The 6,305-nt window shown below is 46.1% G+C and overlaps 1 pseudogene; it reads right to left on the reverse strand.

Annotated features, from left to right (window-relative positions):
• Positions 1-1,514: 1,514 nt before the first annotated feature.
• Gm7774 lies at positions 1,515-2,449 on the reverse strand (annotated as a pseudogene).
• Between the last annotated feature and the right edge of the window lie 3,856 nt (positions 2,450-6,305).

Here is a 6,305-nt window from a genome sequence, read left to right on the forward strand (position 1 = left end):
GACAGAGGAAGGAGCTGAGCTCCATGCAAGTCCTTTCTTTCCTGAGTAAGCCTGTCTTTTACTGTCACCATGGTCTGCTAACGCCAGACTCTGGCTTCTTTGACCTTTGACCTTTGAATGTGAACTCAATACCAGCAGCTCTCTAGGGACTTTCCTAGCTTCCCATGTTGGGTTACAGTTGCTGGGACATCTGGCTTCCTGGCCTGGGAACCTGGTTGCCTGCCTTCCCGAGCATGCATGTAGCCATTGTTGGACTATCCAGACTCTTTTATGCAAGCCTAGTCATATAAATTCCCCTTAATATCATATACACAAGTATATTTGCCCTGCTCCTCTATAGATCTCTGACTAAAATGGTAAGCAGTTCAGTTAATTTCAGGATGTATTCTGTTATATCAGAAAGACAGGGTTTTAATGGTTGCTTCTGAGTCAGTTTTATACTGCAAGTGACATGTGACCTTAGAGGGAAGGGGAAAGCATAATGGAGGAAGAAGGAGTTCCAGAGGAGACAAACAGCATGGACAGAGGCAGCAAGGCATCACGAAACAGGCAAGATGTGTTATGCCATAAATAGCGAGGGATTTAGGGGACAGGGTTTGGGGATCTCTAGCCAGTTTGTCTGGGCTTTGAGCATACAGATGTTATTTTTCATGATCAGAAGTGACCAGGTGTATGGAGGACAGAAGCCAGATGTCTTTATTTCCTCTGTGTGTGTGTGTGTGTGTGTGAGAGAGAGAGAGAGAGAGATGTGTATGTCTGTGTGCATGTGTGTATGTGTATTGTGTGTGCATGTGTGCCTGATGATGATAATGGTGTGTGTGCATGTGTGTGTGTGTTGTGTGTGCATGTGTGCATGATGATGATAATGATGTGTGTGTGTGTGTGTGTGTGTAGTGTAGTGTAGTGTAGTGTAGTGTATTTTCCATGTGTTTGGGAGAGAGTTAGGTTTAAGCTTCTTGTGATGGAGCAGGTTCAAGCAAGCATCAGTTAGATTTGAGAAGTATCTAATTCAGCCCTCAGTGCCACTCAGGTGAAGTTCTCCAACTCACGTGTGTCCAGCTCAATTCTGTTGTCTAAAACAGCTGTTCCAAGAATCACTGCACACTGAACCGTGGGAGTGGGAAATTAAAAAAAAATAAATGTATGACAGTGTCTTTGCACATTTTTGACACTTACTGTAGCTTTTACTTTATTCAATTTTTCTGTACAAATTTGTGTTTTTACAATTCGTAAGTAGAAAAACCAATATAAGCAAAATTAACAAATTAGGAAGAAATATTTACACCCCACAAACGATTACATTCCCCTTCCCAACACAACTGTATAGCTCAGGAAAAAAAACATGAAGCAAGACAGAGTTTCCAGGTGAGAGAATACACCTTCAGCAAAGCAGCTGGGTCTCACTTCAATAAGCTAAGTGCAATCAGGAAGGTCACCCTGATTTCCCGGAAGAATGACAGTTATTTTTACCTTTTATAACAGAAGTAATATTTCCTGCTAGCTATTCTGGTATTTGTGTGTGTGTGTGCTGTCTTGTCTATAAACTTCCCAGGGCTTAAGTGATCCTCCTGCCTCAGCCTCTAGAGTTGCTGGAGCTACAGGCATGCGCTGCCACGCCCAGCCTGAGGTACTTTTATTGGCTGGAATTGTCCTGATCTACCTTATGTTTCCAGACTCCCTTTCTTCTCTGTCACCATTTCTGCTGGGCTGCCGCAGGTTATTCACACGTCACTGTCATGCCCTGAGACCATGGCCTAGAACTAGGTGCTCTCCACACTGCTCAGCTTTGCTTCATCAAACTTCATAACTCAACTTCATGCCTCGAAAAGCTAGAAACCGCGCAGACTAAGGACATTTCTAGGTGGGGCATCAGCTGAGACAGGGGCTGCTTACAAAAAGAAGGCCTGAGGTAAGGTGGTAGCATCTACGGCAGCTATGCTCAGTGCCTCCCAATGTGGATGCAGGTCAGGCAGGCCCAGGGTCCAACTCCTTCAGTTTTTTCTGGAGGCCTCGGAGCTGACTCTGACCCCAGTTGATGCGAGTCTGGAGACTGGCTATATCTGCAGCCAGCTGTAGGCCATCCCGGAAGCTGGCTTGGGCCTGCCGCAGACTGTGAGGAACCAAAATTCCAAACCAGTTCAAGGGATCTTGAGGAACTACAGCAGATCCTAACTCTTTGGGCTTGGTGGGGCCCTTGCGCCTGCGCAGAGATGCTTCGCTAGGCCCCACTTCCTCGGGGGGTCTGGGCGTCAGCTTTGATCACCCTGAAGGTCTGGGGTCCATCCTGGGCCTCGCTGGCACGCACGCAGACCTGAGGCTCCATACGCGAGGCATACTGCAGGGGTCCTACCGACTTGGCTCCCATGGCATAGCGAGCCTTGGCAAGTGAGAGCCAACCCTCCTCCACCCTGGCGTTCAGCGCCGCCCGCTTTGCCTCCAGTTCCTCCAGGTCACTCGTCTTTGCACATCTTATCTCCATTTTCCTTAGCCCTCTGGATGGTGCCTTAGCCCTGGACTTAAGACAAGCTATTCTCGCTGCTAAGGCCATGACAGACAAGGGTACCACCTGATATCTCCATTTCCCTTTGTAGTTTCCAGGATGGGTCCAGGTTTTGTGAGATCTGAAGCATTTGCATCGGAGAAGCTTGTAAAAAATGAAAGTGCAGTTCCAAATGCAAAGTTACACAGGGGTTTAGAGAGCCATCTGTGTGAGGCTCCTCCTTCAAGGCACATTGATTTCATGGTCACTTTTGTCCAGAGGCCCTAGAGACCTCACTGTACACATGTTTCTCTCCAGAGACATATATAACTTGTCAGAGGGGCGTTTAGAGAGAAGGATAGATATGAACACGTGTTAAGAGAATTTGGAGAATCAAACATGGAAGCTGAGAAATCTCTAATTGTTCACCTGCCTGCCGGAGAACAGAGACATCCCAAGTCCTCAATACCCAGGAAGCAGATGGCTTACCTCTCGGGTCAAAGCTGAAAGTCTGACAGTCCATAGAGCTCCTGGAGCATCTTTGTCAGCTTCATCTGTCTACTTGTCACAAACCCAGAGTCAACTGGAAAGATGGAACCTCAACTAATGAATTGCCTCCATCCGACTGTCCCGTGGCTATGTCTTCGGAGCATCTTCTTGCTTAATGATGAATGTGAGGAACCTCAGCTCATCGTGCACAGTGCCATACCTGGGCAAGAGTTTCTGTGTGCTATAAGAAAGCAGGATGGGCTGGCCATGGGTAGGAACCCAGTAGCCAGTATTCCTCCATAGCCTCTGTATCAGTTTCTGTCCTGACTTCTCTCAGTAACAGCCTGCAAACTGTCAGCCAAATAAACTCTTTTCTCCCAAAGTTAGTTTTGGTCATGGGATTTTAATCGCAGAAAAAAAAAAAAAAGCAAACTAGAACACAGTCCCAGAGTCCCATAGCCAAAGAACCTGGAATTCTAATGTCAAAGGCAAGAGGGAAAGAAGGGCTAAGGTTAGTGTTGGAGTTCTTCAAAAGACCCTCACTCACAAAGACCACAGAGACTGCTGCCATCGCTGCAAACGCACGAGGATTTTGATTATTCCAACATGTTGGGGACTCCCCTCTCAACACACAGGCCAGAGGAGAGACTCAGAACAAAGAAACAACACACTTTTTATATCTTTGTAAGGGGCAGATTTGAGCAACAGGGTTCTCATTGGTGTAGCAAGTAACCCTTTCAGGCATTGGTTGGTTTGTATAGTGACTAAGTAACACTTTGGCCTAGTGACTCACTTTGTTTGCCCCCATGGTGGGTTATTTATGGTTTGGTCAGCAAAGCAGTAGTACATTTTGAACTTATGGGTCAGCTATTAACGTCAGGGGAATTCTCCCAATAAGGTCAGGGTGGTTTGTGGTCTTTGTCAGAATTCAGTGTGGGGCGTGGGGCAGGAGAATTGCTAGTCTTGTTATGGTTATTTCTCTGAGAACAGCTAATATTATTTTGGTAGCTGCAGGCTTAATGATTTTGACCACTAAAACTATGTTTTTACATTTGTTTAGTCAGCCAGCTTTCCTTACCTGGCTCTGTACTTTGCCTGCTAGTACAGTTTGGAAAGTCCTTTTCAAAGGGGGAAGGTACTGGGTGGTCTTGAATTCATTTTGGATATTACACTAGAAGGGAGGAAACATTCTCTTGCCTCTACTTTATAGTTACATCTTCCCTGCCCCTGCTAGCTGGACAGTGTCCATCTTCATTGAGAGTGGATCTCTCCTGTAAGTCACAACTACATGCTGTCCCCATCCCCCACCCTCCAGGTTCCCCTGAGGCAGCTCAGTTATTCTAATCAAATTCCAAAACACATGTATTTCCTTTCCAGCAGAGGATCAGACTCAGTCTTGCTGAGCATGAACAATTACTGAACTATGAGCTACTTGGGCATCCCTTAATCCCGTCAAATCAATGCTCAAACCAACCATCATGGGTGTGTCCCCTCCTCAGGGAGGCACCCCCTGCTCCCCTTAATCTGATTAAACCCACTTCTGTCTCAGACTACAACTCCAGTCCCTGTCTTGAGGAAGATAAAGGACATCAGAGAGAAAGTGAACATCCTGAGGGCCCAAGGTGCTTTCCAAGCTAGTGAGTGGGTACACAGGTAAGTAGAGAAGGTCATTGACAGCTCCCATGGCTGTAAAGATCAGACATAGGCAGTGAAGGTGTCACTGTCCTTGGTTCTTGGGTCCGACTTCCACAGCGCATGCCAGCTGGTTTTCACAGTAACAGTATATAATAGATATGCAGCAAGGTGTGAAGAATTTATGGCCGAACCAAGACTTATGTCTCATTAAAACTCTCGGAATTCTAAATTTGTCTGAGGAGCATCTTCTAAGCACTATTAAATAGAGGCAGGCATGAGGAATGAGCGTCTTGGTGGCTATCCCTCCTATCCTCTGGTTACCCATGAATGTCCCCGGGTAGTGGAGACAGCCTGCACCTAGAGATAATTTTCTCTTCTGGGAAGCCATTGTCAAAGCTGCTTTTATTAAGACCATGCTTCAAAGGACTTATTATTCCTCATTGTCTAAATCTAGCAGAGCTGCCCCGGAAATATTCAAAGAAATGACTACAAATGAAGTTACCATGAAATGACCCAGAAAACAAGTCTGCCCGATGGTAGGAAACCCCACCTGTAACAGTGGCCAAATGGCTATGCACACCATCTGTACTCTTAAGCTTCTTGTCTGCAGAGTGTGTTCTACACTTTAACCAACTGCTCTGGGACGCAGCTTAGAGCGCATAGGTTTCTAATTCATGTCTCCCTTAGTTTCATCTCAGCTGATCGCTTACCACCTGAAGCTGGACATGGCAACACATGTATTTGTACATTTGTATTTGTGCAGCTTCTGGTGTCAAGGTCTTCAACAGTTACTGACTTTGATTCAAAATAAGCTAATGGGAAATGGAGACTATATGGAGAGACTCTGACATAGTTACATAGTTGCTTTCTGCTCATAACCCCTTGCCATTTTGTAACCAACACTATTAGATTGGAGCCATGTGGAAGTGCAAGCTTGCTTCAGTGACAAGCATCACTCTGAAAGTGAACTGAGCTGCTCATCACCGGTGTGTGGTGAAAATTTTGGTTTCTTAAAAAACCCAGGTATGTTATAGGGATATGTTTTTGTCTTAATCCCAGATGTGGGATATGGGGCTGCTTCAGATTGTCCACAGCAGCTGACTATGATTTGTCTAATGCTCTGGCAGGGGTATGGTTCTGCCAGCTGAAGATAGTTTAGAATTCTGAGGACTCTTGGGAGGGTAAAAAATGCCAGAGCCCCAAGAAGCTGTGGACGCTGCTTCTCCCCCTGCTGCTGCTGCTCCCCCTGCAGCTGCTCCCCTTGCGGCTGCTGCTCCCCTGCTGCTGCTGCTCCCCCTGCTGCTCCTGGTTCCTGTTGCTGTAGTTTGTCAAGAGGTCCTGAGTAAAGAGATGAGAAGAAGAAAATGGATATCCTGACAATGTAGATTGGACTTGCCCCAAGGAACTCAATGCCCCTATCAGCAGGAAGTAGTCTGAAGAGATCTATGCCCTCCTTTTCTTCTAATCTTCTTTCTAGCCTACCTAGTGTTGGGGGGTTGGAAGGGATTGGAGTGGAGAAGGATGGTAGATATAAAAACCCAATAAAGTAGCCAAAAAGTATGTCTACATGAGTGTGTATGTGTTTGTGTGCATGTGTGTGTGGGGGGGGGGGTGCAGTTGAAGTCAGCTTTTATTCTTTCCTTTGTAACTCTCTAATTTTTTGAGTCAGGCTCTCTCTGAACATAGAACTCACTTTTTCAGC

This window comes from Mus musculus, chromosome 5 (assembly GCF_000001635.26).
Source record: "Mus musculus strain C57BL/6J chromosome 5, GRCm38.p6 C57BL/6J".
NCBI lineage: Eukaryota > Metazoa > Chordata > Mammalia > Rodentia > Muridae > Mus > Mus musculus.